Genomic DNA, 26,296 nt, shown 5'->3' with positions numbered 1-26,296 from the left:
TACCTGACTGGGAACTTTCCTTGGGGACAAGGACCACGGGACTGGACCAGGGACTGGTTGAGGGTTCAATAACACCCAGATCCAACATCTCGGCGACCTCAGCCTGGATGTGGTTCTTGACAGCATCTGACATATGTTAGTACCTGCTTTTGACAGGCACAGTGTCACCAGTGTCAATCACGTGCCTACACCACGGTGTAAGGCCTGGTGTCAGGGAAAACAGAGAGGCGTACTGCCGGAGCAAAGCCCTGCAGGCACTCTGCTGCTCTGTCGTCAGATCGGGAGAGAGATGTACACCCTCCACAGAGCCATCCTGAGAGTTGCTATGCATCAAATCAGGAAGGGGCTCACTCTCATCTTCTTCTTGCCCTGAAGCTAGCAAGAGACATGAGACTTCGGCCCGCCTGTGGAAAGGCTTGAGCCTGTTAACATGGAATAATTGAGGGGCTACCCCAGAGGCTCCCATGTGAACCAGATAATTGACCTCGCCCATCTTGGAGATTATCCTGAAAGGTCCAGTCTATTTATCCACCAAAGCCCGAGGCTTGGTAGGCTCCATCACAAGGACCTCCTGTTCCGGATTCCAATCCACTTGCGATGCTTTAAGGTCATGCCAGTACTTATGTAATTCCTGGCTGGCCTTAAGATTCGATGTTGCCTGACCCATCATCTGTGTCATCCTCCATCTGAGGCCTAAAACATAGCCCCCCACTTGCTTGGCGAGACCTGGAGGGGTGGCCTCCCAACCTTCTCGGATCAAGGCGAGGGGCCCCCTCACGGGATGTCCAAAGAGTAACTCAAAGGGGCTGAAACCAACACCCTCTTGAGGTACCTCTCTGTAGGCAAACAGAAGGCATGGCAGGAGAAGATCCCACTTCTTCCTGAGGGGCTCTTAGCACCTAACATGCCCTTGAGGGTTTTGTTAAATCTCTCAACCAAACCGTTGGTCTGGGGGTGGTAAGAGGTGGAGAACTTGTAAGTTACTCTGCATTCTTTCCACATGGTTTTCATGTAACTCGACATGAAGTTGGATCCTCTATCAGAGAAAACCTTCTTAGGGAATCCATCATGGGTGAAAATGCCCAGGAGAGCTCTGGCAACCACCTTGGCCGTAACCGTCCGAAGGGGTATAGCTTCAGGGTACCTGGTGGCATGATCTACCAAGACTAGGATGAACCGATGTCCACCCGACGTGGGAGGGTCAAGGGGATTGACGATGTCGATGCCAACCCTCTCAAACGGTGTGCCAACCACTGGCAATGGTTGCAGTGGGGCGATGACTCTGTCTCCAGTCTTGCCATACAAATGACAAGTTAGGCAGGTCTTGCAGTGGGACTCCACTTTGACTCCCATCCGTGGCCAGTAGACATGGGCAGAGAGCCTCTGCTTAGTCTTCTTGGTACCAAGTTGACCGGCCAAGGGCAGCTCATGCGCCAACTGCAGCAGGAAGGGCCTGTAAACCTGCGGTACCACCAACCTCTTGAGGGCACCAGGTTCAGGCTTAGTGGGCTCACTAACAAGGAGCTCACCCTCCCAATAAATCCAAAACGTCCTAGGCACTTCCCCTTGTGCCTGGGACACGGCCTGTGTCCTCAGACCCTTGAGAGAGTGGCACTCTCTCTGTCCCTTACAGAAGTCCGCCCGGGAGGGTTCCCCTTCAGCCAACAAGCATTGAAGGTCGGGATGATCCTCCAGGTTGAGAGCCTTTCCTACCGGAAAGTCTTCTGGCTCGTTACCCACAGGAGTTGAGACGGGATTTACCACTGGAGCCAGCCCGTCCAGAGCATGGATCCCAATGGGTGCTGTCGGAACAGCGGGAAGAGCAGGGGCTCTCTCCACAGAGGCGGCCTTCTTGCTCCTCCATTTCTTTCGTGCCTTGGGTTTCCCCATCGGCAAGGATACCGGGCTTGCAGCCGGACCCTGTGTGACCTGCGATCGGATGGCCGCCACAGCAGCCATGGGTAGACCATCCGTGATCATCCCCCAACTCGACCAAATCGTTTCCCAACAAAATGTTCGCAGGCACGTTGTCCTGAACCAGGACCGGAAGCTTTGCTGTCTTGTCTCCAATCGTAATGTTGACTAAGGCTACAGGGGATCATTTGGGAGGCCCACCAGCTAACCTGGTGGTTCTCGGAGGAGCACCTATATAGTCCTCTGGCTTGAGCAGGATCCTGTCCACCACTTTCATGCTTGCCCCAGTGTCTCTCAAACTAGTAGAAGGCTGGCCATTCAAGAGGACACTTCTCAAAAACCTAAGAGTGTTTTGCGGGATAGTCGCCAGTACTTCTGTGTCCTGGTCCCAGGCCCCAAGGGACACTAAGGAAATCTCTATTGGAGTACCGAATGTGATCCAGTAGAGGAGGGGAGGACAGTGGCCTCCTCCTCAGGTATGAAGTAGGGATAGGTCAGGCTGACAGCCTGGACTCCAAGTGCCTTGCCCCTACACTTGGGGTCACCCCTTCGGTGATCCAGAGCCCCACAATCCTAACATGTGCCGGGCATGCGGGGTACGGTACTGGAACACTGGGACCCTACTTTGCAGCAGGCGGGCCAATACTCTTACTCCCACCCACAACAGACTTATCCCCACTAGGTTTTTGGGTCTTCCAAGAGGAAGGTTTTGGTTTACTCGACTGTGATTGCTTTTGGGACTTCTCAGCTTTCTGAGAGGCCACCTTTTCTTTGTCCTTGACCTTCCCACTGGAGTCCTTAGGGGACACCCGGTGGGAGACCCACTTGTCAGCCAACCTAACCAGTTTAAAGGGGTCCAAAATGTTCTGGTCAGCAACATACTGACGCAGCTCTGGTGAACGGTGAACAGGCTTCTGAAAAAATGCTAAAAAAACAAGAGGTGAGACAATTCAACAAACGTTTTCACTTTGTAACCATCAATCCACCCCATCATGTTCATGTGCGCAGCACTCACCCAGTCAATCCAAGACATATTCTCTCGTTTCTTAAAATCCCTGAACCATTTAAGATATTGGGTAGGCGTCTTGCCAAACTTGGCAATGAAAGCAGACTTCATGCACTCATACTGACCCCTTTCTTCCACACTCAGTTTCAGAATAAAGTCATATCCAGTTTGAGGCATTCTGCTTAACAAACACTTAGCCCAATCTCTCTTGCCAACATCATGAAATACACAAGTAATTTCAAACACTTCAATCCATTGGAGGATTTCAGAACCCTCTGCATACACACCAACCAAATCTTTCATAATCTTGGTGGCTGGGGACCTGACACTCTCAACTGGTTTCGCTGAAGTCTCCACTTGAGCTTTCTCTAGCTGGATTCGCTGACATTCAATGTCCTTGTCTTTGAGTTGAAGATCCCTATTTTTGAGTTCAAGTTCCCGGTTCGTGAGCTCCACTTGCTGTGCCAACTCCTCTTTCTTAAGCTCAGCATCTAGTTCCAACTTGCGATATTCAAAGGCTAACTTCATCCTCAATAACTCAAGTTCTAAAGAATTGCTGGGGTTCGGAACAGAGGCAGCAGGAATGGTGGCATTCCCAGAATCAGTTTCGGCGACAACCCCCGTGGTAGAGTCCTAATTGGTTGCATCCCCTCTTCAAGAGTTTCACAATCGATCTGGTAGTCCACCAGGGCAGCTATCAGCGCAGCCCTAGACTTATCCACAAAGTCTAATTCCTTGGCTTCACAAGCACCCTGGGGAGCCTCTAAGCTCATCCGAGTCAATTTACCATTCGCAACAGATTCCATTGCTTGTAATGCAGCTATCCTGTACACAACTAAACCTTAATCTAACAAAGTGCAGACATCCTTCGTAAGTGGCACGGTTATACACTGAGTCTTAAAATCATAAGCATCTCACCTCTGCCGCCAGCAGTAAAGACCGGAGGGGGGTCTGCACTTCCGCATTCTACATGGTAGAGGGGAGGAACAGAGACCCCTGCCAAGATTCTCTATTATTGGTACGTGGTCGAGCAATTAGGGCCTAGCTTCTCAGGAGGTGATGCAAGCTGGTTCTTAAGTACAGTGTAGTCCCCAAGCACCCACAAAGGAATGTCCACACACTGCATCGGTTAAAACACAGTCTTTATATAATTAATATTCGAGGTCATATACACGATCACAATAACTCACTTTGTACTCCGAAAATCAACAATGGTAAAATATGTACAATTCTAAAGTGGTACCACTAACGTTATTAGAGCTCCTTAAAGTGCATACGGTCAGAATGACACACAGATCAAAATAAAGAGTAAACCAGCAGTAGAGAGAGGGAGGAAAGCAAGATGGTTGAGCAATTGGCAGAATACTGGCCCTGCTACCTGGACACAGTTCTGTGTGGAGATCCCCCCACCTGGGCAACCTGTAGAAGAAAGATACAAGCCCAGTCCATATATTGTTCACACTAGACTTTTCAATAGTTCTGCAAACCCAAAGTACCTTGGCGTTGTAGAGTTTCGCGTCAGGGAAATCGAGAACCCTTCTTGAGTATCCTCCCTTTCAGGCAGGAGTCACGGGTTATTGAATGTCCGACGGAGAACGGGTCGAGCTACGACGGTGAACTGGTTGCGTCGTTCCTAACAGTGCTTGTTGACGGGGAAGTGTAAACATCCTGCCAGGAAGAGGCGTGCGGGGCACCTCGGTCTCGATAGTTCTGGACCGCAAAGCCTTCTCCATCAGGATACAGCTGCGACGATGCGGATGAGAGCGTCCTTGGATCAATGAAGTTCTTAGGCAACGGGAGCACGGCGGCTCTAGTCGGTGACGGCGGTCGGCAACAGTGGCGGACAACAGTCCGGGCGCTTCTCCTTGGGGTTCCGCAGCAATCCCCATATTGGGTCGGCAGCCTGTCGAAGGTCTGTCTACCAGGGAGCTTAGGCAAAGATCGGCTGTGCACGATGGCCCCTCGTAGCTCGGGAAGAGGGCGCCTTACCATGTCCTCTCTGGGTCAGTCCTTGAAGCACAGCAGCTTTCTGATTGCGAAGGAGAGCAACAGCAATTCTTCTCGTCCAACAGGGCTCAAGGTTAAGCTTCAGTTACTCCAGTTACTCGTCGTAGTGGACTTCAGCTTCCGAACATGATTCCTAGCAGTGAGAGGTCCCCAGATATACTGTTGATCTCCCATTCATTCCGCTGGGTCACACTCAAGCATCCAATCACGACTACAGGCATTCATGCAGGCAGGCAGCCAATCAGGCACACAAGGTATTCAGGCCATTCACTTCTCTCCAGACACTCACAACAAGTTATGTGTATTGGGATAAGTACCGAGCCATTCAACACTCCAAGCTACATTCATACCGGTTTCGGGCAGGGCTGTCTCAACCATTGTGTCAAACACCAGATACTAGACAGCCACAACATAGAATGCATATTCGTCACACACTCCATTCACCCAGGTCCCACCCACAGGCGTACCCACAACATACGGTTGTTGAAAAGGCTCCAGCCAGTCTGGGCGGTACTTCCCCACACTACCATTTACAGAACTTCCACCCAACAGCCAGTCAGGGGGAAGGGACAGAGGCAGGGCTTCCCGGGACTTCAGGAAGATCAAGGTAACATGTGATGGAAGGCAAGAGGCCAGGGGGGCCATTTTGTCTCCATCAGGAATCTACCGATTCCAATGACAGGGCCTGGGCATCCCAAAATGGAGGATGCTCAGGGCACCAGTCATTTCAGCACAGAGCTGCCACCAGCCCGTACCCTGCTCTGTGGGCCACACACAGGTGCCCAAAAACATTCACTAGGGGCACAGGGTTGTACCCCTACCCATGGGTGCCATAAGGGTATCCCACGGGTCTATTCACCAAACCAAAAGAGAGAGAGCTGCACCGCCAGGAGTCCCACATGAACTCCTGCGCGGAAAACACGGCAGAACACATGATAAAAAGCAGCAAAGGACAAGGACACGGAGGCCCTGTCCCTCCGATGCGTTTCCAGCATCACACTTGATACCAGTTTTTATCTTTTCATAGAACTGTTAATAACTATTTCCAACTTCTTAACTGCATGTTTTTTATAAGTTATGAATCTTGGGGGATGAAAGGCTGAGTCCGAATAGCCAGCATTCAGTGGGGCCTTGTGATTTTTTTTATTGGAGGCGTGTAAGTCTTTCCCACGAAAATGTATAAGTGACCCAGCATAGCGAAGGAGCCTGAACCAAGCAAGTGGTTTTGGCGGTTCTCCACTTAAGGACATATTCATAATAATGGTTGAAATGATGCGTGAAAAATTGGGTATTGACCTTTTTCTGCAATAAAAACTGTGATATAAACCAATACTGTCCATTTCCACCTTCAGATTCAGGGTGAAATGAGCAGAAAAAACAATGAACAAAATACACTTTAAGGTTACTACTGATGAAGGTGATATTTACGGAATACTTCAAGAAAGTTTCAGAAATACTCTGAACGTAAATATGAATTGTCTTAATTTTTGGAGATGGATAATCAAAGGTATTTATTATTTTGCTTGCAAGACAAACTGACAGCATCCTAGCCATTAACCCATTTCCAGCCAAATAACCCTCCCCACACTCCAGATCCGTCACTTTTAGATTCTACAGGGCACATTACCCCAAAGTTTCAATAAACATTTACCAGGCCTTCCGGCATGCTAATCTCGGCTAAAACAAGAATCCCAAATCGTACCCTGTCATCAATGTTCATACCACATGGCACCATGTGATTTTTCACTTCTGGGTAAACATGCCAGCTCATGTCGGCTTCCGGTCTGGCCTCCTCAGACCAGGGGCATAGGGCCTTCACCCGCCTAAGGACTTTTGATGCAGATGAGGGGCTCATTGTTCCGGGCCGGCTTGAACCGGAATGATCCATTGGCCTCAGTTCAACAGCCTTGCACCACTGCCATCAGGCAGCTGGAAACTTCAGAGCCAGCAATTGTGGTGCACTTGTGCAGTCCAGTTCATAAAGATATAGCATTAGCTGACGTCAATACGGGACAAAAGGGGGGTTCTAACCAAAGTCCACTAGGAGTGAAAACAACAATAACATTTTTGACCTGAAAAGACAAACCCTCAGTCCCACCGCTCCCTTTGTTGTAGTTTGTGCCCATCATCAGTGTTTTGTTACTTTATTGACTCGGCCTGCGCTATTCCACAATACCAACTGTAGTAAACTTGGAATAGGGTGGACCTGCAGAAATGGAGGTGGTATTTAGCCCTGGCAGCTGTTATGCTACAAAGTCATCCCAACTCAAAATTTGGCCCCCAGAGTTTACCTCCCAGATGAGGCCAGAATTTCCTGCCTTCATTGTTAAGTCCAAAGTCTTGGGTATTCACACAAAATGTCTGTCAACTGCTATCTGGAGTGTGCCCCTAAAGAAAGAGAGCAAGGAGTAAATGTCTTTTCTATGGCAAAATCAGACCTATGTGAGTTTTTAGAGCCCTTTAGGTAACACACATGCAATGGATGGGATGCATAATAAATCTGACACCAAATAAACAAACCAACTCAGGAAGATGGCAAAGTTGTCTCGTTTAATATCAATTGTCTAAAACAGGGAGTTACAAGGGACATCAACAGATGTTCGCTCGATCTCTCATGCATTTTATAAAAAATCAAATTATATAGCGAAAATTTGTCAGACGTGATGTCATACTACGTGGCAAATATGAGAAATCTATAAGGGATTGTGATATGCTCAAACGGAACATCTAAGTCAAGTGGCACAGCGAGTAGAGTGCTCGCTTTGACATCCGTACAGAGCCTGCTAACGCAGGTTTGAGTCCCGGCAAGGCCAAACTCAGCCTTTCATCCTTCCGAGATCGATAAATGAGCACCACACACCATGGGTAATAATAAGCAGTGCTCAGATACCTCAGGGTTTGTAGCGCTATATAAATGCCAAATTATTATTATTATTATTAAGTATACTTTCTATAAGGGGTTGGGTTGTGATTGGGTCTCTACTGTCAGGTGGACAGCTTTTACCTGCCTCTAGTGCAAGTCACTTCAACTTTATTAAGTACACAATATATTATATCATTGGCTCTCAAACTATATGGCCCTTCGTTATATGGCCTTTTATAATTGGTTGGCACGCTCGTGTCATGTCTGGAACATTCGGTTCACTTTAACAGCACGTAAGCTCATACCCAGGTGCCAGGAGGTGGACTCGACTTTACCTCCCCACCCAATTAGCCCAACATATCAAATCTGCCATGAAGATTGTCTTTGAACTTGGCCTTGCAGTGTATTCTTGTCTCTGGGAATATAAGGGAGTCTGAGCACGCACTATCGTCCAACTCTATTTCCATCCTTGGCTCATGTGACTAGATACCACGATTTGGACCAATTTGCTGCATTTAATTGTCTTAAATGAATAAAACTTGGCACTCATGGTATTCTTTCTTTGCACCTTAACAAGGAATGATTCAGCTTTGCACGTTTGCCACCTTCAAGAATAGATAACAAGTCTTGGCTGCTTCAGCCTTGACACCAGGCCAGACAGCTTTGCCATTAATTTTCACAATCTCTGTTAATTCTTGCTGCGACACAGCCCTAGACCTTCTTTCTCCATGGTTCTGAGCTTACTAAAATTATGACACTGATGTCCAGCTTCTATATAATGGTGGCTCTGCCTGCAGTCTATTCACTATGTATAGCCTGTTTCTATGATCACTTGGTCTACTTGCGTTGCTGCATCTGTACATTTATTAAATGGTCTGTATTTTCTGCAGTTCTCTTCACACATGCACTCTTTTCTTCGCATATTAAAGTTTACTCGATTCTTTATTTCATCTTCAGTTCCTATAAAGCTCATGCATCTTCTTCAGCCAGTCTTCTCGGCGTGTCACACTCGCTTCTTGTGACTTCATCAACTTCTTTTCTTGCTCTTTTTCATATTCCTTCGGGGATTTCCTCAATTAGATTGTTGTTATGCTCACCTGGCTCCCACAGAGGCGTCCATCTGAACTGGACAGCTGCGGTCCCCACCAATGTGACGCGTAGGGCCGAGATGACGGACTGGACTAGCCCACCCAGCTTCGTTTGCTTGGCCCGTAGGAATATTCTTCTGCAAATGGAGAAAGGGAATTAACCACCCGTGGAGTTGAGCGTAAAACCCCCCACCCCCGCTGTTCTCCCCACAGATCACCTTTGATGTCCCCTCTTATAGTCTCACCTGATGGTTTGAAAAGATGATCTCTCCATCCTGCATTGAGGGCAGGTGCGCGTTGATAACCAGTTGCTTCACTGGCTCGAAGGAATTGGTGAGTTCCAGAACAATATTGACTCCGAAAAGTATGTAGTTCGTAAGAGTTCCCATGTCTGACTTTCACTCTTGTCCGATTCCTTGCAGTTTGCAGCTTGACTCCAGCAAAGAGATCCTCGTGGTAGCTATACTTTCTTATTCCCATTAATTCATAGATTCTTAATACAATTATTTTCCTCCAGATTGAATTGCTCATTCTTACATACATTTCCAATGTGGATTCAGATTGCTCGGTTAAACTGATAAATGTGCTCTTTATTCTCAACAATAGTGAAATAGAACACATTTAAAACGAATACTCATTTGAACTCTCTTCTCTTTTCCTTTTCTCCTCTCCCTGCTCTTATGGTTTTTGGTATGAAAAACCGTTCCTCACAAATGTGGTATGAAATTCAATATCTCTTACTATTTGTCATGGGTGGGTTGTTCACTCGTATGGTAACCAATGGGATAATTCTCACTTATGTCACTGGTTGGATGGAAATTCTTCAATAGCTTTGGTATACATGTTATTGTTCAATTGTTGTTGCTCCCTTTATACATTTTTCTTCTTGAATTGTTATTTTTTCTCTTTATGATTTATCATAATTTTTGCCTTGATAAAGACCTAGGATGGGTCAAAACACGTGTTGGCTGACAATATTGATTACATTGTTTCCAACTAACAGATATGCTTGCAACTCTTTGGACTAAAAGAATAATCAGTTTAAAAAATACAGGCACCTTGACAAAGACATTGGATACATATAGGGTGGCAACCAGTGTGTGTAACCTAGGCATTGTGTGTTCCTTACATGTTCCAGGACACGTAACTCCTGGCCACATCCTTTCTCATAGCAATTCAAGTTATTGTGTGTCTGTTTCATTGCTCAGATTGTGCTGCCTTTTGTGCATTTGTTACTGCCAGGGGACAGCACACCAACATCGCTGCATTCCTGCATAACTGCTGTCCTGTCATCTGTCATGTCTAGAGCTTGGAGCCACTCCATCTCTGCCTTCAGCGATCTAGGCAATCCCTGAACACATCAAACATGCCAATGTGTATCCTTTTTATGTTGAGGTGTAAACATCCAGTTCCCATGGAATATACAACTGCAGTTACATCTGCTTCCATTGGAATGTCAATCTCGCTCTCCAATGAAACACACTTCACCAATACAAGTCAACAAAATTCTATTTCAGTTTTAATTTTAACAAAACATAAAATAAATTAATTAACAAGCATCACATTACAACAGGATACAGAATGAAATCCCTGCGAAACCCCCTCCCTCAACTGTTCTCACTCCCATTCCATCGCCTTCCCCCACCCTACCGCCAAAATGTACGGCACCTGATTGCCTACCATCCTTCAACTAATACCAGCATCCCACCATCTCATCCCCTTGCACATCAAGGACCTCCACTCCGCATGACCCATTCCTCCTGTTTATTGGGGCACCACCTGCTCATGTAAATCAGTTTTTCCAAGCCCATGCACCTATCCATCCAATCTTTCCAAGCATGCAGCCAGGCAATCTCTTCCATTCCCCAATCCATTGCGATACCCCTTTTCCCGTTCCAAATCGGGACATGCTAGGGTCTTTATGCACACCGTAATGGTTGAGTCTCCCCAAACTCCCATCAGACGCAGTACGGTTTTGTGGCATGAACAGACCATATGTCAAAAAGTCCCCACCTCGCTCTTACATTTATGGTAGGTATAATTCTCCCTGCTTCCCATTCTAGAACATTATTGTGCTCACCCTAAAAATATTCCACAGGACTTGAAAGGGTACTATTCCTTCTATATTCGCCACATCTACCACAACCTACCCTTCCCTCTCTGTCCAGCCCGAACGCTGCTGGACCACTTTCAATTCGGATATTAATCTATTACCCCAGATGGGGTGGTCCATTGCCAGCCTCTTCTAGCCCTATGTCCTGTCCATCAGGGTATGCCATACCTTAACTACCAACCTTCCTGTCTGCTGCAACTCACTCGGGCATGTCTTGCCACATTGAATTTGCTGGGGTTGATAATCCCATCCTCCATCTCTCCAGCTTGGTAGCCGGGTCGCCCCGTCACCCCCAAGAAAAACAGTTGTTTGCAACCCCCATTTGGATGGCCCAAAGAAACTTCCACAAATTCGGGATGCTCAATCCCTTTTCCCATATGGAGTTCATCAGGGTGCCCAGGGGTACCCTGGGTGTAGTGTGACCCCAAAGCAGTCTTCTCAAACCTCCATTGAGTCTATCAATATCCTCAACAGGATGCCCTATTGTGTAGCCTGCAAGATATTACAAAGGTTGGGAATTCTATAATTTTAAAAAGCTCAACCATCAATAATAGTGGGAGGTTGTCTCATCTTTCAATATCCCAAAAGAAACTAGAAACCACAGGATCCCAGTTCTACCGGAGAAGCTCTTCCTTAGACCCAGTTATCATGATAACCCGATATTTGAAGGGCTCTCTTGTGGGTTTCAGCTCCACAAATGGTCAATGTCCTTCTTGCCCCCCTGTGAGCAAATGCAATACTGATTTACCCCGAATGAGTTTTAGGCTGCTGTATGCACCAAACTCAGCAAGTATTATATTTTCCCTCGGCATCGACGCCTCCGGATTACTTACATGCAGAATAATATAGTCTGCCAGCATGAAAATCGTATCCGTGAAACCACCCAACCATTCGATGCTTGTAAGTAAACTATTCGTTCTTACTGCCTCCAATCAGGAGAGTAAATAAAAATGAAGAGAGAGGAGAGCCCTGTCTCGACCCCTTCTGCAGCAGGAAGGGGTCCGTAAAATGACCATTAACTTTCACCCTTGCTGCCATAGACTCATAAGGTAGCTTAACCCATCTATTGAATGATGGACCGAAGCCTAACCTTGTGAGGACCACCCATAACTAGCTCCAGTTAATTGTGCCAAAGGCCTTATACAAATCTACGGACACAATTGCATTATTTTGACTGGGTAACCATTTAGCTGAAGTAACTGCACTAAAAAGCTGACGCAGATTGAGACAAGTCCACCTTCCAGGCATGAAGCCATTTTGATCCAGGTGGATCAAGGAAGGGAGGACTGTTAATAACCTATTGGCCAGTGCTTTCAGCCAAACGTTGATCTCCCCGTTAAAAAGGGTGATTGGCCTGTAGGATTCATAGAATTTCCTATTCTTTCCTCTTTTCAGAATCACTGTTATTATGGTCTCCTTGAGATCCTGTGGCAGCCTCCCATCATCTCTACATTTGTGGAACATAGTGAGCAGACAATTGCTTGTCTTTTCCCCTAGCAATTTCCACAGTTCGGTTGGAAGGCCATTGGGACCCGAAGTTTTGCCTGATTGAAGTTATCTCAGATAAAGTCAGTTCTGGTTCCAAGGTCTCCTTATGGATCTATGACAAACATCCACTATCTCGATCCTCCACATATGATGCCACTGACTCGTCCTGATGGCTTCCACCCATCTATCACCGTCCTCCTGTCTAGTGAGCCAAGCTATTAGCCTCCTACGTTTGTCTCCTTGTTCGTGTACCCTTACTTTACTCAGCCAGATAGAATGTTTCGCTTCCTCCAGCACTATCACTCCCAGTCTGATTTGCACCTCTCAGTTCCTATGCCACCTTAGCATGTTTATTGCTTTACACTTCTCCTCCATCTCAGCCACACAGGTCTCAGCCTTACTTAGTTCTTTGGTTTTTCCCCCTGTCCCTCTTCTTAAATTATGTCATGCCTATTCCCTGAAGAACTGCCTTGTAAGCCTCCCACAGTGTCACTGTGCTGTCGACTGAACCCTCCTTATCTAGAACGTAATTGTCAGCGGCCTCACCTAGTGTGTCTCCCATAGCCAGAGACAGCAAGCTTTAGGTGCTTAGATGACACACCCCCTGAAGCTTATTTTTACCCAGTCCCCATTCCATCAACAAAGGTGAATGATCAGAGAAAATCCCTGGGATATTTTCCACCTTTTTAACCCTAAAGACATTTCCCCTGGTGGTGAAAATATAATCAAAGCATGTCATTGATCATTGTGCCCCAGAATGGAATGAAAACCAGCTCATGTTCGGGTGCTGGTCCCTCCAAATGTCACTCAGACCTCATATTTACATCTAGTCATTCAGCTTTGTGGGTTGTGTACCCCTGAAGTTCGCATTTCTCATCCTATCCCGCCCCATAAGTATCATATAGTTGAAATCCCTCCCTATAAGGATCATGTCTGAACTTAATTTAAGGATTATGTCCCTCACTACCCTTATCAGCTCATTCTTAGCAGGAAAGATGGAATAAACATTGATCATTGTGGGCAGACCTCGCCTCTTCCCTCCTGGTCACAGCCACTCATCCCTTCAGACCTTCCCCTTTCGATCCCTCTCACCACTCCTCTCTCCTGGAGTGATCACTTTCTCCTTTCATCCCATCTCACCCTCTCTACCCCTCAGGCCAAGCCAACTCAAGCACTGCCACCTACTTTCTCGGTTATTGGACCCATGAAGCGTGTGTCAGTTGAGGCTTTCAACTCCACTTTCTCTCCCCGCCCTCCCCCCAGGCTTACTCACACCCTGACACAGCCCTTTCCATGCTCTCTGACCCTTCTTCAGCCTCCTCTCCTCCCTCCTTCTCTGCCTTTCCCCTGTTCTCCTCAGACAAGGTTTCTAGATAAGTCTGATCTATGAAAGTCCCGTCAAAACAGGTTCACCCCTGTTCCTCCAAAGCCATCAAGGACCACATTGACACCCTGGCTCCTGCTCCGGCTGATTTCTGCAACCACTCCTTCCCCACTGGAGTCTTCCCCTTCCCTGAAGCACTCCCTTGTGCACCCTCTTCTTGAGAAACCCTCTGCTGACCCTTCCTGCGCATCCAACTATCGCCCAATTTCCATCACTCCTTTCCTGGGTAAACTCCTGGAAAAGCTGGCCATCTCCCAGCCTAATCTTCACACTGAATCTGTTGGTTGCCTCCATGACCATCAGTCTGGCTTCAGAGCTGCCAGAAGCACGGGAATTGCTCCCCTGAACATCTGTGAAGACCTGCTCTCCAACCTCGATTCCAACACCCCCTGTGTCCTCATTTTACTTAATATCTCCTCTGCCATTGACACAGTCAACAATGCCATCCTGCTCAACCATCTCTGTGATAACCTGGGTATCACCGATCAGGCCCTGGCTTGGCTGACCTCCTTCCTCTCTGATCGACCCTCCCAGGTCCAACTTGGGTCCTTTCTCTCCTCTCTCTCTACCTGTGGTGTTCCCCATGGGTCTAACCTCTCTCCCTGGCTGTTTAACCAATACCTGGCACTTCTTGCCCTCTGCCTCAACTTTCAGTGCTATTTGGATGACACTCAAATCATTTTCAGGCTCCCTTCTGCCACCTCTTCTCCTTCTCTCATCTCTGACTGTCCGCTATCCAGGAGTGGTGTGCCGCCAATGATCTCTGCCTTAATGCCAGTAAGACTGAGATTCTCCTCATCAGCACACCCGCTCCCTCCTTTCCTATCACTCTCTGGCCGGCCTTTCTTGACCCTGTTCCTTCTCCCACCTGTGAGGCTAAAAACCTGTGGGTCATCTTCGACTCCACACTCTCCTTCTCTCCTCACATCTCTGACGTCCCTAAGAAGTCACACTACCAGCTGCACCTCCTCAGAGGTATTCTTTCTTTCGTCTCCTTCCACCCGAGGCTCACTGTTTGCAGAGCTCTAGTTCTCTCTAGGCTGGACTACTGCAATAGCCTCTTTATAAATCTTCCTGCCTCTACTCTCCTCCCTCTGCAACTCATCCAAAACAGGACTGCAAGACTTGTCCTTGGTCTCAAGCCCAGGGATCGCATCTCTCCAGGACTGAAATCTCTGCACTGGCTCCCAGTGGCGGCGGGGATTAAATTCAAAACTCTCTGTATCGTCCACAAGGCCTTCTGGGGCCTGGGACCTCAATACCTTCAACTCTTCCTTCCTAAATATCTTCCTTCTCGAGCTCTTCGCTCATCCACCTCCAACTCCCTCAGGGTCAGTCACTTCTCCAAGCAGCGAGTTGATGGTAGATCTCTTTCTTCTGCTGGGCCTCCCTCTGGAACAGCCTCCCTGCCTCTCTGAAACTCTAGCAGAACCATCTACAGTTCCAGAAGCACCTCAAGACATTTTTCTTTGCTTCTGCTTTCTCTCCTTCTCTCCCCTGTTGATCTCCTGGCTGAATCTAAAACTGCCCTGGTTACCTGGTTACCCTCTGATCACGGGGCCAGGCCCCCTCCCCGCCATTTGCACACCTGCACTGCCCCCCTGGCAACCCTTGCACTCGGCGACTGTTGTGCCTCCCTCAGCACCTACTTGCACTTGACACCTGATGTCAGTACTTACCCTTGCACTTGCCACCAGCTGGCTGCACTTGTATTTATTGTCTTATTTATTTTACTGTTATCCTATGTGCTGCACTTCCCCTCTCCCCTTTCCCCCTGCACTTTTCCCCTGTACAGCGAGTGGGAGTGACCTCTGATCGGCCAATAGAACCAGCGCTCACCCTCGAGTACTTTAAGACGAGATAGCAGCACCTTGAGGTGGATGGGGTGCAGGATTCTCATACTCCGACACCAATCAATAAGGACAACTCAAATGGTTTGGCAAAGAGGAGTCTGTTTAATGACAAGTATAAGAAATGGGGAAACTTGGAGATCGACAATGATGCAATGGTCCATCTCGCTTCAACACCCAACAATCTTCATTCAAACAACAATAGTTAAAGTAGAAATGTGTCATCATTGACGTGTACCCCTCAAATGTTTGTCATGGGCCCTCATTACGACCCTGGCGTTAACGGGTTAACGGTGCCGTAAAAGGTGTCGGCGCCGTTAAACCCATAACGCCTGATTACGAGGTCCCTTTGCGGCTCCCGACCTTAACGGCTGGTCTGGACCAGCCGTTAAAGTAGAGACCCGCAAAGGGACTTTCGAGGTAATTACGGTACCGCAACTTGCGGTACCATAATTACCGCCTTCCCCAGTCCCATTGAGCCCTATGGGGCAAAAATGGGAATGGGGAAGGGCCAATGGTAAATGGGGAATTACCGCCCTGCCAACCTTGGAATGGGGTGGTAATTCCCCATTTACCATTGGCGGAATCAGTAAGTTACCGGCGTTAACCATGGCGCTATTAGCACCATTGGTTAACGCCAGAGTCGTAATGAGGGCCATGTAATTCTATTGGTTGGAAAAGGTAACTTAAGTATAGGTGCTATATCTGTATAGGGTAACGGAGTGTGAGGATTGGATACATTCTTATCGGGTGGGCGTCTACGCCCTTCCCTCTAGCATTACTCATGCAAACGGCACTACAAGTATGACGTCTCATTGGTTCTACTATCTATAGGACCTTAGATTATTTAGCCCACTGTGATTGGGCTGGCTATAACCCTAAGCATAAATCTCCACTTTAATTAGCAGCATGCAAAATGGTCACCCAGATGAGGTATGCCCCAAGATTCACCCAGCTTCGCTTCCATCAATCAATACTTTAGGGCTATGTGTCAATTAGTTGGCTGAGGTTGGCCTCGAAACTGTAGCTTCTTGTCAGGAAAAGTTATGGTATCTCCTGCTTTGGGTGACATCAGACGTTGGTACCTCTTTGCGCTTGGCTGGTCAAGTGTTGGCATACCGTGAATCAGCCTTGTTTTCCTTGTATTTGTGCATTTAATTTCCTTTTCGGCCGCCACCTGCCTGGGCCCCTCTTATCTCGACCTTCACAGGGCAGGTTGCTCTGCTCTTAAGTTTCGATTCTCCGAAGTTACTGTTCGCCTCCCTCTCTTGGTTTGACCTCGATTTCCCAGGCATGGCCTGCTCCTTGTTTCGCTTCTGCTGTCTCTCTTCTCGTTTTAGCTGGAATAAGAATCCTGGCCTGTTTGATCCTTAGCTAACCTGGGTTAATTCTGCTTTTGTGTACAGTGGACTGCACTTATATAATGTGCTTTGTTGAGGTAGATATATGGTTGGCTCTTGCCGCTCTATTCTTCTACTAAGCATAGCAAGCCACACTGTTTTCTTAGCTTCTTGCGTTACAAGCCTATGTACAGGCGTTAGCTGGTTGAATACTTTCATCCTGCTTAACTGTTACGTTTCTTTATATTTCACCATTGTCCCTTCTTCTATGTCTGTGATATTCTTATCCATGGTGTTTCGTCTCGGCGTGTCATCTTTTGGTTGTCGTTCTACATCTGTACATTTGCCCTAACACTTGTGATGTCATTGTTGTCTTCCCTTAAGGCCTTTTGAGTTTATTTTGAGATAATGTTTAACCAATCTTCATTTCTTGTCATTTGCTGATATGGTTGTCTCAATGGGTATTTTACTGCCCATAGTTGTCTGGTTATTGGCACTTCAAAAGGTATTGGTCTTCTGATTGGCCCTGAAGAGAGCCCTAGTGGGCTCTCTGCTGGTTTATTTGTTTGTCGTATGTCACATATCTCGGTTTGAATGTTTCTGGTACTTCAAAATGGGTGACTGGAGTGCAGGCCATATTTGGGACCGCCTCTACACTCCCCCACTCTGGTCGGTTTATCGACCACTTCCGCTTCCTCCTTAGGGTTCCTCTTACTCGGTTATTCTGCATTCATTTCTTCTTCGTCTTCTGGGTTTGTACATGATGGTTCGATGGACTGTCTCTTCGGCGTCCATATTTTTATCACTCCTTTCAGGTTTCCTGCTGTTTTCACATGTTCACCCTTGTTCCATGTCATTAGCTGACATTGTCCACTTGGGCTGCAATAGATCCATTTTCCTTCATAATTTCTACGTTTCCTGGGATACAGAAACTTTGTCCCTTCTGGTGCGTACTTGCTGGCCTTCACACAGTCTTTTATTTCTTCGTCAGTTAGGTCTATGTGCTTCCATGCTGGCTGGACATCGAGCATGAGCTTCATCCCTATGGCTTTCTTCGCAGTTTTCTGGCATTGTGAGATTATTATCTTGATAACACAAACTCCTAATATTATCATCAATAGCAACGCTCCCAGAAACTTCAATATGTCTGCCATCTATTGTGGAACCCACAAGAATAATGATCTAAACCAGCTGTCATCATCAACTTCATCAGTTTCATCGATCATCTGGTTCTGCAGGTTTGTCAGCATACCCATGGCTTCTGTTAAGGTTCCATTTTCCTCATCGTGAGAAGGTATAAATGTGCAACATGATTCTCTGATTTTTGCACAAACACCTCCATCCATTGCTGTGATCATGTCAAGTACATATCTGTTCTAGAGAGCCATCAGTCGGATTGCTCTCAACTCTTCCTTGATTGCATTGAATCCTTTTATTGTCGAATTTATGGTTTGCAGTAACTCCCATCTGGTTATCTGCAACCATTTAGTATTTGCTCCAACTTGGAATCTTGGCATAAAAATCATTGTGAACACTGATGAGGTGAGGCTAAACAGCCTGTGTTCATATGGGATTGCATGAAATGCTTCTTCTGATTTGGTAGAGAAGTAATTCTCTCTCTTCATTCGGGATACCAGCTCCACGGATCTCCTCTTCCTCAGGTGAGTATCTGCTTTCGGGAAACTGTCAATATTCAGGTCACTTTTCGGGATCACCAAGGCTGGAACGTGGACATTCACTATCATGCATATGCCTCCCCAATTCTTTGGTAGTCTGATGTATGCTTTGGATCCACACGCCCAGTATATGATCCATAATTATTGCAGTTCCGTGAGTCATTCCTGGAGCTTCAAAAATGTGTCCACAGTTCTGATTCTCTCCCGTTTACCTTGTGCCATTGTTCCTGAAGCACAATTTTGGGCTTTCCAGTGGCACTACTTGCAGGGGTTCTCCTCTGTCTTCGACACATGTCAGTAATTTTGTGAGTCTCGGCCATAGAGGTTTGCACAACCTCTGTGAGTTTTCTATTGCTTCCTTGCAGGCTCCAAGGACCATCCATGCTCGGCATATCACCACTCCTTCTTCCCATCCGTTGGGGGAGAGCACTGTTCCCCAAATCTGCATTTGGCCTCTGTTCTTCCAAATTTGAGTCTTTTCCAGTGTTTTCCCTTGGACGTTCAGTCTCGGGTTTATATCCCATCTTATTCCTGCTCCTTTAACTTCAGGTTTTTTGTACCTGATCACATGATTCCCAGTATGAGCTCTATTTCTCGTCAATGTCCTGAACACAGTTATCTTTATCGGGGTAATCTGTTTCAGTTGCCCATATCAATGAGGCATCCCTCCCCATGAGCTGGCCTCTGGTGTTGCACATTGCTATATGTGACAGACAATGTGCTATCGGGACATCGATTTCTACAGCCACGAAGATCTTGGATTTCCCCATACTGTACGGTAAAAGTGCACAAACAAAGCATTCTCCTTCTGAAGTTCGCCTTCCAACTTCTTTCATGTGCTGGTACCAAATGTTGTTCCCTAGATGTGCTGTGCTGTCCAGGTAGCCGTCCAGTTCATTGTTATCTTCGTGTAGGCTTCTCTTGATTCTCAGTGTCTTCCTGTAGTTTGCTATAACTATATCCCTAAATGCACCTGTGTGGTTTTTTCTTGCTGGTGGACTCTCAGGTATTCTGGTCCACGGTGCAAGTCTCCTTATCTGCATCGATGGAGTAGATGGGGGTTTTGCAGTTCTCTCCTTCTCTTCTTGCATCCTTTTCCTACCATCTATAAGTGCCTTTATCAATCACTAGCCTGTCGCTGGCCCAGTGTGTGGCTGTATCGTGGGCCTGGTGCTTGTCACTCGTGTTGGACTATGCATGCTGGATAGTACAGCCTCTGTTGCTCTGTTCTTCAATCCCTCTTGTAGCTTTCTTACTCTGGCTATGTTTGGTAGTAGGAGATCTACTAAGATTTATGGAGAGTCCTTCTGTGGCGGCTTCTGTTTTCTGCAGGGCGTCTGACAGCACTGCTTCTGTTGACTCTCCTCTTACTTTGTCTAGTTTTTTCTCATCATCTCCTGTGAAAGTTTTTTCGGTAGGTAGTCTCGTCTTCTCTGTTGCTTTCATTTGAGGTTCTGTGGTCATTGACACTAGGCCTGGTTCGGGTGCATTCAGTGTGTGTGTGACAGTGCTTTGTCTTCATGCCTTTCGTGCAGACCCTGTTTCCGGCTTTCCCGCTCATTCATTACCTCAAGTGTGTATTTACCACTGCTAATTACATTAATTTTCATTTAATTTACTTTACCATCAGATTTTCTCGGGACTGGAATAACTATATAAGGTCTGGGTGCTTTTGTGGGTTTCAGGCGTACATCATCAGGTGGGTATACTGAAATTGGAATGCTTCGTGCACCAATACAAAATGTAGTTCTGATTGTTAATGACAGTAAAGTAATGATAATTACAACGCATAAGTATATTATAGTTCGGTAAGTCATGCGGCAGCATTTTGTTCCAGAGAGGCGAGGGTGCTCCTCTGCTTGGGGGAGGACCAGGTTACTGTTCTGGGCCCCATCTCGATCATTCACCAAGTGTCAATGTTATTGTTGTCCCCCACTCAACATCGTTCCTTGAACAGTTTGTGTCATAAAGTATCAAGTGCTTCACAAGTGTCCCCCATCTTGCAGAAGGTAATTGTCTCTTGATGCAGGATGCAGTTGCTCTGCTAATCTATGGGAAAAAATAGATTAAAATAATACTTTGATGAGTGACTTTTACTGTGCATGTTCAAAATACATGAGTTCCGAGTCCACTCCTCTAATCTGCTTCAGTCCTGAGGACATGTTGGATGCTGGTTAGTATGAGGAAATATGAGAAAAATAACAACAACTATAGCAAATAAGGTTCCTGACTCTGCTCCCTCGATCTGTCCCTCAGCGGAAAGTTTCTTCAGGATCTCCTAAGTATTCGATGGAGATTAGAATTTTTGATTTGAGCTACAATGGCATGCAAGAGAATGTTTAGCTGAGCTTTCCTTATTGGATCTCCAAGAAATGTAAGTATGTCAATATCAGTAGGTCTTCCCACTAGCTCTGGAATGTTCTCAATGAGGTGAAAGAAGACGTGGTATGCAAATTTGGCAAAAGGGACATTTGGCCTGTCTTGCTGGGTTCAGGATTATAAGTTCTTTCCTTAACGTGAACAATGTTTGCACTGTCCAGTCGCGTGGAGTGCGACCAATATGTTAATTTTGTTTAACAAATTGCTCAAATGTTCAGTGTTTGCTGGATCTTGAAGAAAGGTCAGAGTGTCAGTGGTTCTTCCAACAATAGATGGGCTCTCTTCGATTATGCAAAAGAAAAAAGTGTATTGATGAGTTCATCTAGTATCACCAGTGGTGGAAGCATTTGTGTCTTTGTCACTGTACTCCGGGAGTACAATGAAGGCTTCCGCAATGACAGTAAGCAGGTGTCTTATGACTTTTTCGTTCTCAGGATCTTGTAGAAAGTCTGTGACACTGGTGACCCTCCCTACCAGTGACGGATATGATACTAATACTAAATGGAAGTAGGCGATCACGTCCTTTGTGAGGTCTCTTCTGCAGGACACCATAAGTGCTGCCAACCAAAGCCTTGGTACTGGATGTATCAGGATACTGCATCTACTTTCAATGTAAAAGTCTTTAGTCAAAGTTTATTATAGTCTTTTCCTTGACAAGGCTCGAGTGTGATTCGGTTCACAAGTTCATTTTAACAAAACGTGCTGTGGCTTATATGTGCAATTATCTTCTTCACTCTGCAACTGGGATGCACAGGGTGTCAGTTTTTTTATGTCCTTACCCCTTTTCTTTTGCTTAGGGGAGTGTCCAAGTTAAGTCATAATTTGCAAAAAGGGTTCTTTGTCTTGCTTTACTGCTCATGCGTCCTTCTTCCTCGTCATGGATCTCGTCTGCACGTGCTGTTGTTCTTTCCCGTTGTCTGTATTTTCTTCACGGTGGGGTGCAGGCAGGGGGTTTTCTCCAATATAGGGCTTAATGTCATTTAGAAAAATCCATGCTCTCCTGCCCTTTAGCTTCACAGCCGACGGAGTGCAGTCCTCTACGAGGAAAGTACCATTGAATCTTGGCTCGTACCACCTTTTTCTCGTGTGATTTCTCACCAGCACACTCCAGGGAACACAAGTGGAACACGTAGATCTTGAACTGAGTCTGTTGCAGTGTTCCCTTTGGATTTCTGTGCTGCGCTGCACCCTGTTCATCCTCATTGCAGCTGGTCTGAAATTACAATAAGGCTGGATGTCATGCAGTTCAAGTACTTTCGCATTTCGGATCCTAGGACCTCTCGGGTTGACTGGGCATCACATCTAGTTCTGTCTCTAGGGGTAACAGGGGTCCTCATCCTCCTTCCTGTGACTATCTCGTGTGGCATAAGATGATGGTCGGAGCCTGGTTGGTTCCGAAGAGCATCCAATGCCAATGGAAGGCAGTGCAACCATCCCCTCTTTAGAGTAAGCTTCAACTTGGCTATCCTTTCCTTTAACAAGCCGTTGAGCCTCTCACAGATCCCATTACCTTCTGGATGATATGCAGACGAGAACTTGTGCTTTATACTATGCAACAAGCTGATCTGCTCAAAAACTGCATTTACAAAATGAGCCCCATTATCTGACCTCATCACTTCACATACCCCCCACCTAGGGAATACTTCCCTCACTAGGAATTTGGCCGCACAGGTAGAGTCTGGGTGTGTACATGGACCTGCTTCTATCCATCTAGAGAAAGGACACACCACAACAATTAAGTATCTGTACTGTTGCACACTTGAATCATGTCGATGTAATCGACATGCAGATGTTGAAAAGGCCCATTTGGCTGGGGGATTATTCCTCTCATTACTTTTAATGTGTGCCTCGCTGTGAATTTCTGGCAGATTATGCAGTTCACCATAAAGAATGCAACATGCTCAGCTAAATTCGGTATAAACCAGTCTTCCGCGAGCATTGCTACTGCATTCTCTTTTGTCAGGTGCATCGGGTAATGCAATTGTTCTAGCGTTATTTTTAGTAGGGCTACAGGCATTACTGGTTTACCAGTGCTGTCTTGCCACCACAACCCGTCAGAGGGGTTTAAAGAACACCCTCGATGTTTCCACAAGTTTTTCTCCTCCAGTGGTACCTCCCCCTGGAGCTGTATTAGTTGCGTCTGCCCAAGATCGCTATAGGCAGGGGCGTAGGAGACACTTTCAAAGAAAGAGGAAATCTTGTTTGTACCTCTGAGTAAGCCCTGTTATGGGAGTAGAGGGACCAGGTGTGTGATGTTGCTGCTTTGATTGTCCTGAGGGGAGGGGTACAGCAAACAAGGAGGATGAGCGATTGCAAGCCCACTGCCTAATAAGCACTCCCCAGGTCCGCGGCAGGATGTGTCGACCCGGGGGATTCCTAGTAGGTGGGGTGTATGTGGACCCAGGGGGGTGGACAGAGGGTCAGCCCGCTATGTGGGAGGGCCGGGCCAGCCTCTCACAATGAGTCTGGTCCTTCTTATTACATTTCATGCTGGCTTCAGAGCCTAGCCTTTCTTTGCCTTTGTTATTCTGAATGCAGAGCCGTTTAACATTTGCTGCAAAGCCTGATCTATTTGGTTCTCTCATATGTTACTAGGACAGCAGAGCATGGGTCCTCTGCCCTGTTACATTATTCAAAAAGCCCTTCTGGCCTTTCTTTGCCTCTCCCTTGTCTCGCTGCTTGCTTGGTTAATACATTACTCCTTGCTTGAACACTCAATATATTCTCCATAACACAGCAATGGCAGCTGCAGTCTGCCTTAACTTCTATTTGTTCTGTGTCTTGAATTGGCCTCTTATTTCCACTTTTTTGTCTGCAGGGGAAATGCATTTGCCAGTCACTGCCATGATTGTTCTACCTGTCCATAAGAGGGCAACAGCTAGCCAATATTGGAAGAACATGGGCATACTATGCCAGAGGCTGGCAACTGCCTTCCTAATGCCTACACAAGAGACACAACTCTTGCCTTTGTTTCTAACAGTAATTCAGTGGATGAGGAAACGCGAGAAAACACATATTTCTTATAAATGAAGGGGGTGATGTCACACTTGGTTAAGACATTTTGATCACGCCAGGAGCTAATTTCCAGCTGCAATTAAGCGATTACCTTTTAGACTTCTGGCTTTAAATAACGTTAGTATCACCTGGAAAGCACAGAGGTTGCTCAACAGGGTTCCTGGAGCACAAGGGGTACTCTACTCGTGGGCATGGATGATTGGAGGGCATTCTTGCCCTAATTTGGAGTCTGGCCCCTACAGCCATGATGGGGGGTGGGGCTTATTAGATTTGGTTATACGTACCCTTTGAGGGTGGACAGACATTGCCTCCTGCTTTAGCCCACTAACAGCTCTGCCTTGCAACTTTATCACACATACCTGTCAGGTGGCATGTAACTCAATGCTACTAATGTTATCAGCCTCAGAAGTCTGTAATCCTTTGCCACATCAACTAGGATACAGGCTTGCCACCTGAGACTTACCCATGTCTGAGTCTGCATCTGTCGCCCTGTGGGGAAGACGCACACAGAAAGAGCAGGGCACAGTGCCCTTGTGGGTTTTTCACGCTTCTTCCTCGGGATGGCACATTTCACTCCGCAGAAAAAGTGGCACATGCTGGGCAACATTCTCCCACTTTGACAATGTCACCCAAAGAGCGAAATTGGCCATTTGAAATACCTCTGTCGACTTATTATTGCGCAATCCACACTGATGGGTTTAAACCCCTGCTTAACGCGAGATGGCAATTAAGGGCATTTGCCAACGCACTCAAGAAGCACAGGACACCCTCTTACCAGCGACATGCCATGCTCACTCATTCTGATCACGAATTGCCATTCTGGGGTCATGTTAAATGTATTTATTTATTTATTACATGTGTAGCATCACGCAAAAACCCTAAGCATCAAGGCGCAAAGTAAACTACATGGAGTGGACCATTTCCATTGGCGCACGTTTTTACTTTTCTGCCATAAAATCAAAGATTTTATCGTAAAAGGCAGGTGAAATCACATTGCTTTTCCACTTTGGAAGAGTGTAAATACCTCGCGCAATTAGCGATTGCAGGCGGAATTGACAATGGCTTGCTCTGGATGCCACATGCTTTTACCAGGTTTCATTTCCAGGCAGATCCCAGAGGAATCCCTTTCCTTATTTCCAGCAAGAGAATCCATGCTGGCAGTAAGGCCGCATTTGTCTGGTGGAGCGGGAAATACAGGGGGTCCTGGTGTGTCCACTCAGCTCCCGAACTCCACACAGAAAATGCACGAAAATCTGGCCAATTAGAAAAAGCGACAGTAGTAGTGTTTTCCACCACTTTTTCTGAACCAATTGACCTGGAAAATGCTGTGTTTCATCGGAAGCTGAATGCATTCACTCTGCCTATTATCCCACCGGAAGATTAAGACAGGTGCGTAACACAGGTGTTACATATTCCTGTGCACAATCTGCATTTGGAGCATTCACTAACTGAGCTACCTTACACATGATATCTCCTCTGGGGCTTTACCGTCTTAACCCCTTAACTGCCATGGGTATTTCCCCCCAGTGCCAAGGCCTTTATTGGTGATTTCGGTATGTCGCCATTCAATCCCTTGTAACTTCTTTGTTACATGAGATATCTCCGTCAAAGTTGGCCCCTTTTTCCCACATGTAGGCGATCATAACGCCACCCAGGAATCCTAGTTTGCTGTGGGGGTGGGTGGGTGAGAGAAAATGACCAAAATGGAGAACATTTGGGGTTTTTCAGAAAATGCCAATAAAATGTTCTACAAAGAATCCGGTGGTGTTTTCCTTGTAAGAGCTAGGAACAAATGGTTTGCTGTCCTGGATTTGCCATTTTCCAGGCTTTCAAGAACAGATTGAGTGGAAATCAAAATAGGCGATGTTGGCGTTTTTTGTTCAATAGAACATGCGTGGATGGAATGGAAGAAAAGGGTAGGAAAGATGAATGGGAAGCCAGAAAGGCATACATTTCTGGAAAGTAGACTATATTCCAAGTTTAGGAAGGGGTGATTTGCGCAGGTCAGGCAACAACTATGTAGGGAAAGATTCCATAGTTTGGGGGGAAATCGGGAAAATGACAGAAAAAAAAACAATTTCCACACATTTCACTCTGGTCGCCCACCGAAACACGCAACCAACAACACATGGCCTACCTTCCCACGTTCCCACAGGTTTCCCGACATAAACGA

Source organism: Ambystoma mexicanum, chromosome 4q (assembly GCF_040938575.1).
Source record: "Ambystoma mexicanum isolate Mex_15411 chromosome 4q, UKY_AmexF1_1, whole genome shotgun sequence".
Classification (NCBI taxonomy): Eukaryota; Metazoa; Chordata; class Amphibia; order Caudata; family Ambystomatidae; genus Ambystoma; species Ambystoma mexicanum.
This window is presented reverse-complemented; position numbering follows the sequence as displayed.